Source organism: Mauremys mutica, chromosome 4 (assembly GCF_020497125.1).
Source record: "Mauremys mutica isolate MM-2020 ecotype Southern chromosome 4, ASM2049712v1, whole genome shotgun sequence".
Classification (NCBI taxonomy): Eukaryota; Metazoa; Chordata; order Testudines; family Geoemydidae; genus Mauremys; species Mauremys mutica.
Genome location: NC_059075.1, coordinates 135284152 through 135293578, shown reverse-complemented (window position 1 = coordinate 135293578; position 9427 = coordinate 135284152).

The window sequence follows — 9427 nt, the reverse complement described above, 5'->3', positions numbered from 1 at the left end:
GGTTAATGGACTGATCCAAAGCTCACTGAACTCAATGAGGCTCTCCCTCTTTTGACATCAATGGACTCCATATGACAGACTCCACTGCATAGTAATTGCAAAAGCACTATGGGGCTCCTACCTTCATGGCTTTTTGGCCTTTAAGCATTTCTGCTTCTAACACATCCCGATCACAGAGCTCCCAGCAGTTCAGTGATAGAATCACTTCACGAGCTTGTGCCAGACTTTGTGCCAGCCTCACATTGTCCACTTGCTGGCCAGTCACCAGCAAATACTGACGTATCTCATCACCGACAATGAGCTGAGACACGTGGCCTGCAGACAGCCCTGAAAGGAAAAGGAAGTTCCTGTAACTGGTGTTCTTTGAGATGTGTTGCTCATGTCCATTTCATATTAGGTGTGTGCGCTCGCCACATGCACTGGTGCCGGAATTTTTTCCCTTAGCGTGCTCTGGTGCCCTCTGGAGTGGCGCCCACATGGCGTGGTATAAGGGGCACCGCCAGATCCCCCACCCTCAGTTCCTTCCTGCCAGAAACTCTGACAGAGGGGAAGGAGGGCGGGTTATGGAATTCTTTCCTGGGTGCTGGCTGGTGAGTCTTGCCCACATGCTCAGGGTTTAACAGATCACCATATTTGGGGTTGGGAAGGAATTTTCCTCCAGGGCAGATTGGCAGAGGCCTTGGAGGTTTTTCACCTTCCTCTGCAGCGTGGGGCACGGATCACTTGCTGGAGGATTCTCTGCATCTTGAGGTCTTTAAACCACGATTTGAGGACTTCAATAACTCAGACATAGGTTAGGGGTTTGTTACCGGAGTGGGTGGGTGAGATTCTGTGGCCTGCATTGTGCAGGAGGTCAGACTACATGATCATAATGGTCCCTTCTGACCTTAAAGTCTATGCGAGCAGCGGCACAGGAGGCAGCGAACAGAGCTGCTAACAGGGGAGTTTGCGTGGGAGTTCCCATTGGAGGAGCAGGTGAGTGTCTTTGTGTCTGTTTGTGTAGTGTTTGTCTCCCTCAGCAGAGGCCCGGAGGGGCAGACTGCTGAAGGGGCAGCCGAGCCGGGATTGGCTGAGCCCTGATTAGGGGGTGGAGCCAGGCTAGGAGGGGCCTATAAAAGCGGCCGCCCAGCCAGGCAGCGGCACAGCTGCGAGCAGCGGCACAGGAGGCAGCGAACAGAGCTGCTAACAGGGGAGTTTGCGTGGGAGTTCCCATTGGAGGAGCAGGTGAGTGTCTTTGTGTCTGTTTGTGTAGTGTTTGTCTCCCTCAGCAGAGGCCCGGAGGGGCAGACTGCTGAAGGGGCAGCCGAGCCGGGATTGGCTGAGCCCTGATTAGGGGGTGGAGCCAGGCTAGGAGGGGCCTATAAAAGCGGCCGCCCAGCCAGGCAGCGGCACAGCTGCGAGCAGCGGCACAGGAGGCAGCGAACAGAGCTGCTAACAGGGGAGTTTGCGTGGGAGTTCCCATTGGAGGAGCAGGTGAGTGTCTTTGTGTCTGTTTGTGTAGTGTTTGTCTCCCTCAGCAGAGGCCCGGAGGGGCAGACTGCTGAAGGGGCAGCCGAGCCGGGATTGGCTGAGCCCTGATTAGGGGGTGGAGCCAGGCTAGGAGGGGCCTATAAAAGCGGCCGCCCAGCCAGGCAGCGGCACAGCTGCGAGCAGCGGCACAGGAGGCAGCGAACAGAGCTGCTAACAGGGGAGTTTGCGTGGGAGTTCCCATTGGAGGAGCAGGTGAGTGTCTTTGTGTCTGTTTGTGTAGTGTTTGTCTCCCTCAGCAGAGGCCCGGAGGGGCAGACTGCTGAAGGGGCAGCCGAGCCGGGATTGGCTGAGCCCTGATTAGGGGGTGGAGCCAGGCTAGGAGGGGCCTATAAAAGCGGCCGCCCAGCCAGGCAGCGGCACAGCTGCGAGCAGCGGCACAGGAGGCAGCGAACAGAGCTGCTAACAGGGGAGTTTGCGTGGGAGTTCCCATTGGAGGAGCAGGTGAGTGTCTTTGTGTCTGTTTGTGTAGTGTTTGTCTCCCTCAGCAGAGGCCCGGAGGGGCAGACTGCTGAAGGGGCAGCCGAGCCGGGATTGGCTGAGCCCTGATTAGGGGGTGGAGCCAGGCTAGGAGGGGCCTATAAAAGCGGCCGCCCAGCCAGGCAGCGGCACAGCTGCGAGCAGCGGCACAGGAGGCAGCGAACAGAGCTGCTAACAGGGGAGTTTGCGTGGGAGTTCCCATTGGAGGAGCAGGTGAGTGTCTTTGTGTCTGTTTGTGTAGTGTTTGTCTCCCTCAGCAGAGGCCCGGAGGGGCAGACTGCTGAAGGGGCAGCCGAGCCGGGATTGGCTGAGCCCTGATTAGGGGGTGGAGCCAGGCTAGGAGGGGCCTATAAAAGCGGCCGCCCAGCCAGGCAGCGGCACAGCTGCGAGCAGCGGCAACAGGAGGCAGCGAACAGAGCTGCTAACAGGGGAGTTTGCGTGGGAGTTCCCATTGGAGGAGCAGGTGAGTGTCTTTGTGTCTGTTTGTGTAGTGTTTGTCTCCCTCAGCAGAGGCCCGGAGGGGCAGACTGCTGAAGGGGCAGCCGAGCCGGGATTGGCTGAGCCCTGATTAGGGGGTGGAGCCAGGCTAGGAGGGGCCTATAAAAGCGGCCGCCCAGCCAGGCAGCGGCACAGCTGCGAGCAGCGGCACAGGAGGCAGCGAACAGAGCTGCTAACAGGGGAGTTTGCGTGGGAGTTCCCATTGGAGGAGCAGGTGAGTGTCTTTGTGTCTGTTTGTGTAGTGTTTGTCTCCCTCAGCAGAGGCCCGGAGGGGCAGACTGCTGAAGGGGCAGCCGAGCCGGGATTGGCTGAGCCCTGATTAGGGGGTGGAGCCAGGCTAGGAGGGGCCTATAAAAGCGGCCGCCCAGCCAGGCAGCGGCACAGCTGCGAGCAGCGGCACAGGAGGCAGCGAACAGAGCTGCTAACAGGGGAGTTTGCGTGGGAGTTAGCAGGGGGAGGAGGAAGGGGGCCGCGCCGTGTCCCCTGTGTTTCCCTAGGTACAAGCACCGAGCGAGGCCGAGACAGCAGCAGCCATGAGCCAAGCAGCAGAGGACTCACCAAGGATGAGAGCATGCAGCAGCTGCGGTATGTACCTGGTTCTAGCAGGGGACCCAGAGCAGTACTATGTATGTATGAAGTGTCGCCTAATAGAGCTGCTGGAGGAAAAGATCCAGGGCCTAGAGCTGCAGGTAGAAACCCTGATAGAGAATAGAAGGGGGTTCGAGCAGCTGATGGAGCAATGGCAGGCAGTAACCGAAGGGGAACGCCCAGGGGCACAGGTGGGAGCAGGGGCTAAGGCCAGTGAGGGGGGACCGCCAGACGAGGAGGATGGGCGGTGGAAGCATGTGACTGTGAGAAGCAGGCCAAGGAAAAGGAGAGCCAGTGAGGGGGAAATAGAGCTAAGGAACAGGTTTGAAGGTTTGGAGAATGAGGAAGGGGTAAAGAATATGGTAGCTGATGGTGGGAGGCCACGGAAAAAGAGACGAGCGGCCAGTCCCATATATAGAGGGGAGGAGTCTATGGAGGCAACACCAAGTTTGGGTCAGGGGAGATTACAGGATGGCTTAAGGGGAACCACAAGGGAAGACAGGAATGGAAGGAGCTTGCAACCAGGGGGAACGGGGGATAGGTTAGAGGACCGCACTGTCCCCAGGCAAAGGCAGGTCTACGTGATTGGGGACTCCATACTGAGAAGGTTGGACAGGCCTGTGACCAGGGCCGATCCGGAGAACAGAAGGGTGTGCTGTCTACCGGGCGCTAAAATACGGGATGTGGACCTGAGGTTGAAAAGGATCCTAAGAGGAGCAGGTAAGAACCCTTTGGTCATCCTTCATGTGGGAACGAATGATACTGCTAGATTCTCGCTAGACAGGATCAAGGGAGACTTTGCCAGGTTGGGTAAGACGCTTAAGGAAATTGAGGCTCAGGTGATCTTCAGTGGGATCCTACCTGTCCCTAGGGAAGGGCGCCAAAGGGGTGAGAGAATCCTGACAATTAATAGTTGGCTGAGAGAGTGGTGTTACAAGGAGGGCTTTGGGATGTATGGGCACTGGGAGGCTTTTGGGGACAGACAACTGTTCTCACGGGATGGGCTCCACCTTAGTAGGGAAGGAAGTAGACTTCTAGGAGGGAGGCTGGCTCATCTGATTAAAAGAGCTTTAAACTAGACACTGGGGGGAGACGGTTGGGAGAGGCCCTGGTGCACTCCACGCCAAATTTACACATTGGGAGTGAGAACAAGAAGATAACAACAGATATAGCCAGAGGGGGACGGTTAGGTGTAAGGAAGAGGGGGGGGACAGATACTAGATCGACAGGTCATGCTGGTAGTACTGTGTCCCTACCGAGTGGGGTGAGAAGAGTGAGAGGAGCCCAACAGCAAAAGGTAGGATGTTTGTTCACCAATGCGAGAAGCTTAGGTAATAAAATGGAGGAACTGGAGCTCCTGGTCCGAGAATTGAAACCGGATATCGTAGGAATAACCGAAACATGGTGGAACGATAGCCATGACTGGAGTACAGGTATGGAAGGGTATGTGCTGTTTAGAAAAGACCGATGCAAAGGTAAAGGTGGGGGAGTAGCATTGTATATCAATAATGAGGTGAAATGTAATGAAATAACTAGCAATGCAATGGTTAATACGGAGTCTGTGTGGGCAATGGTCACATTGGGGAAGAAAACTACCAGAGCGTCACCCGGGATAGTGATTGGGGTGTGCTATAGACCGCCAGGATCTAGCTTGGAGACGGATAGAGAGCTCTTTAATGTTTTAAAGGAGGTAAACACTAATAGGAACTGCTTGATCATGGGAGACTTTAACTTCCCAGATATAGATTGGGAAACAAATGCTAGTAATAACAATAGGGCTCAGCTTTTCCTAGACGTGATAGCTGATGAATTCCTCCATCAAGTGGTTGCTGAACCGACGAGGGGGGATGCCATTTTAGATCTGATTTTGGTGAGTAATGAGGACCTTGTTGAGGAAATAGTTGTAGGGGACAACCTTGGCTCGAGTGATCACGAGCTAATTCGTTTCAAAATTAATGAGAGGATAATCAATATCGCATCTGAGACTAGGGTTTACGATTTCAAAAGGGCTAACTTTACTAAATTAAGACGACTAGTTAGGGAAGTGGACTGGACCAACATATTTAGGAATCTAAAGGTAGATGACGCCTGGGGTTACTTCAGGTTGAAATTGCAGGAGTTGTCAGAGACATGTATCCCGAGAAAGGGAAAACGGCTCGTAGGTAGCAGTTTTAGACCGAGCTGGATGACCAAGCGTCTTAGAGGGGTCATTAAGAAAAAACAGAAAGCGTACCGGGAGTGGAAAATGGGAGGGATCAGCAAAGAAACCTACCTTATTGAGGTCAGAGGGTGTAGGGATGCAGTGAGAAAGGCAAAGCGACGGGTGGAGATGGACCTAGCGAAGGGGATTAAAACCAATAGCAAAAGGTTTTTTAGCCATATAAATAGGAAGAAAACCAAGAAGGAAGAAGTGGGACCGCTTAAAACTTTAAACGGAGTGGAGATTAGGGATAATCTTAGAATGGCACAATATCTGAATGAATATTTTGCCACGGTCTTTAATGAGGCTAATGAAGGGCTAAGGAATAGTGATAGAGGGACCGATGGGAATGAAGATATGGGGGTAGACATTACGGTATCTGAGGTGGAGGCCAAACTTGAACAGCTTAACGGAAGTAAATCGGGGGGCCCGGATAATCTTCATCCTAGAATATTAAGGGAATTGGCGAGTGATATTGCTAGCCCGTTAGCGATGATTTTTAATAAATCTCTAAATTCGGGGATTGTACCGTTGGACTGGAGATTAGCTAATGTAGTTCCTATATTCAAGAAGGGGAAAAAAAGTGACCCGGGTAACTACAGGCCTGTTAGTTTAACATCTGTAGTATGCAAAGTAATGGAAAAAATTTTGAAAGAGAGAGTGGTTAAGGAGCAGGAGGCCGATGACAACTGGGATAGATTACAGCATGGATTTACGAAAGGTAGATCGTGCCAAACCAATCTGATCTCCTTCTTTGAGAAAGTAACAGATTTTTTAGACAGGGGAAATGCGGTGGATCTAATATATCTGGATTTCAGTAAGGCGTTTGATACGGTACCGCATGAGGAATTATTGGTTAAATTGGAAAAGATGGGGATCGAAATGAAAATCCAGAGGTGGATAAGGAGTTGGTTAAAGGGGAGACTGCAGAGGGTAGTACTGAAAGGGGAACTGTCGGGTTGGAGGGGGGTTACCAGTGGAGTTCCTCAAGGTTCGGTTTTGGGTCCTATTTTATTCAATCTATTTATTGCTGACCTGGGAACCAAGAGTAGGAGTGGGCTGATAAAGTTTGCGGACGACACCAAGTTGGGAGGTATTGCCAATTCGGAGAAGGATCGGGATATCCTCCAGGGAGATTTGGATGACCTTGTAAACTGGAGTATTAGTAACAGGATGAAATTCAATAGTGAGAAGTGTAAGGTTATGCATTTAGGGATGACTAACAAGAATTTTAGTTATAAGCTAGGGACGCACCAGTTGGAAGTAACGGAGGAGGAGAAGGACCTGGGAGTCCTGGTTGATCGTAGGATGACTATGAGTAGGCAATGTGATGTGGCCGTTAAAAAAGCTAATGCGGTCTTGGGTTGCATTAGGCGGGTATTTCTAGTAGGGATAAGGAAGTGCTAGTCCCGTTATATAAGGCGTTGGTGAGACCTCATTTGGAGTATTGTGTGCAGTTTTGGTCTCCCATGTTTAAGAAGGATGAGTTAAAACTGGAACGGGTACAAAGAAGGGCCACTAGAATGATCCGAGGAATGGAAGGCCTGTCGTATGACAGGAGACTTGAGGAGCTCGGTTTGTTTTCCTTAACCAAAAGAAGGATAAGGGGAGATATGATTGCACTCTTTAAATATATCAGAGGGATAAATACCAGGGAAGGAGAGGAATTATTTCAGCTCAGTGCTAATGTAGACACGAGGACAAACGGATATAAATTGTCAGTCAGGAAATTTAGGCTTGAAATTAGACGAAGGTTTCTAACCATCAGGGGAGTGCAATACTGGAACAGCCTACCGAGGGAAACAGTAGGGGCGAAGGACCTCCATGACTTTAAGATTAAGCTAGATAAGTTTATGGAGGAGATGGTATAATAGGATAACGGGCTTAGTCAATAGGTCTATTAAGTGCCAAACTGGTACTTAATTGGGTCAAATTGGGTCAATGATATGATATGATATTCTTAACCTCTTTCAGAGGGTATGGCTGGAGAGTCTTGCCCGCATGCTCGGGGTTCAGCTGACCGCCATATTTGGGGTCGGGAAGGAATTTTCCTCCAGGGCAGATTGGCAGTGTCCCTGGAGGTTTTTCGCCTTCCTCCGAAGCATGGGGCAGGGGTCGCTTGCTAAAAGAGTGGGTAGATCGGCTAATGTGGCCTGCATCTTGCAGGAGGTCAGACTAGATGATCATAATGGTCCCTTCTGATCTTGAATTCTATGATTCTATGATTCTATGAGTTATGGAAAAGGTAACTGTCTTTTCTTCGACTGCTTGCTCACATCCATTCCATACTTGGTGACCCAAGCAGTACCCCTGGAGGTGGGTAGGAGTTCACGGACGTGTAGATTGCAACACAGCTCTGCTGAACCCAGCATTGTCTCTGGCTTGCTGAAGGATGGCATAATGCGCCGTGAATGTGTGGACAGAGGACCGCGTCGCGGCCCTACAGATGTCCTGGATAGGGATGTGTGCCAGGAAGGTGCTGAGGATACCTGAGCTCTAGTCGATTGGAATCTGACAATCAACGGCAGCGGCACCCCCACCAGATCGTAACAGGTCCGTATGCAAGAGGTGATCCAATTGGAAATCCTCTGTGAGGACACCGGAAGGCCCTTCATCCTATCCACTGTGGTGATGAAGAGCTGAGTCAATTTACAGAAAGGCTTGATACGCTCTAGGTAAAAAGCCAGGGCCCTTCGGATGTCCAGGGCGTGCAGCTGCCTCTCCTCACTGGTCTTGTGTGGCTTAGGACAGAACACCAGGAGGAAGATGTCCTGGTTCATGTGAAAGATAGACACCACCTTTGGCAGGAAGGCCAAGTGAGGCCTCAGCTGGAACTTGTCTTTGTAGAATACCGTGTACGATGGTTCTGAGGTCAAGGCTTTAATCTCAGAGACTTGCCTCACCGATATCACTGCCACCAGGAAAGCGAGTTTCCATGACAGGTGGGAAAGGGAGCAGGAGCCTAGCAGCTCAAAGGGTGGGCCCATGAGCCTGGAGAGGACCAAGTTAAGATCCCACTGTGGGACAGGAGTCCGTACCTGCCGGAAGAATCTCTCGAGGCCTCAAGAATCTGACTGTCATGTCACAAGAAAACACCATCTGGCCTTGACTCTGTGGGTGAAAAGTGGAGATGGCCGTGAGATGCATTGTAATGGAAGAGTGTGCCAGGCCCTGGTTCCTCAGATGAAGCAGGCAGTCTAAGATAGACTGTACAGAAGAGCATGAGAGAGAGATGCCATGCTCGGACACCTAGCAGGAAAACCTCGTCTCCTTGGCCAGGTAAGTCAGTATGGTTGAGGGCTTCCTGCTTCCCAGGAGGACCTGTTGGACCTCATCCAAGCAGGTCTGCTCCTCCTGTTTTAGCCACGAAGCACCCACACTGAGAGGTGGAGGGACGTGAGGTTGGGCTGCAGGAGCTGACTCTGGTCCTGTGACAGCAGGTCTGGTCAGTTGGGCAGGGGCCAGGGAGGGGCCACTGCCAGGTTCATGAGCGTGCTGAACCAGTGCTGGCGAAGCCACACAGGGCCATCATAATAACCTGTGCCTTGTCTCTCTTGATCTTTGTTAGGACCCTGCTGATGAGAGGAATTGGAGGGAAGGCGTACATCAGGCTCCCTGACCATAACAGGAGGAAGGCATCGGAGAGGGAGTCCTTGCCAGGTCTTCCAGTCGCTGCAGAGTGACCACGACCAGCTGGCCCAGTGGCCCTCCTCCCTGTGGTGCTGGCTACTGTGCCTCGACGCCGACCTGTCCAACTGGGATGAGTTCCTTCCATGGGACCCTGGGGATCTTCAGCGTTCGGTGTATCTGCATTGGTAAACTGGCGATCTATGCCTCACACTGCTTGACCTGTACCAGGATCTAGAGTGGGATCGGGAGTTGGAGTGGGCCAGTTGTCGGTAGAATCTCCCCGATCGAGGAGATTCACGGGCGGGCAGGGCCGGCTCCAGACCCCAGTGCGCCAAGCGCGCGCTTAGGGCGGCATTTTGCCGGCAGGGCGGCTCCGGTGGACCTTCCGCAGTCATGCCTGCGGGAGGTCCACTGGAGCCGCGGGAGCAGTGGACCTCCCGCAGGCATGACTGCGGAGGGTTCGCTGGTCCCGCGGCGCCGGTGGACCTCCCACAGGCATGACTG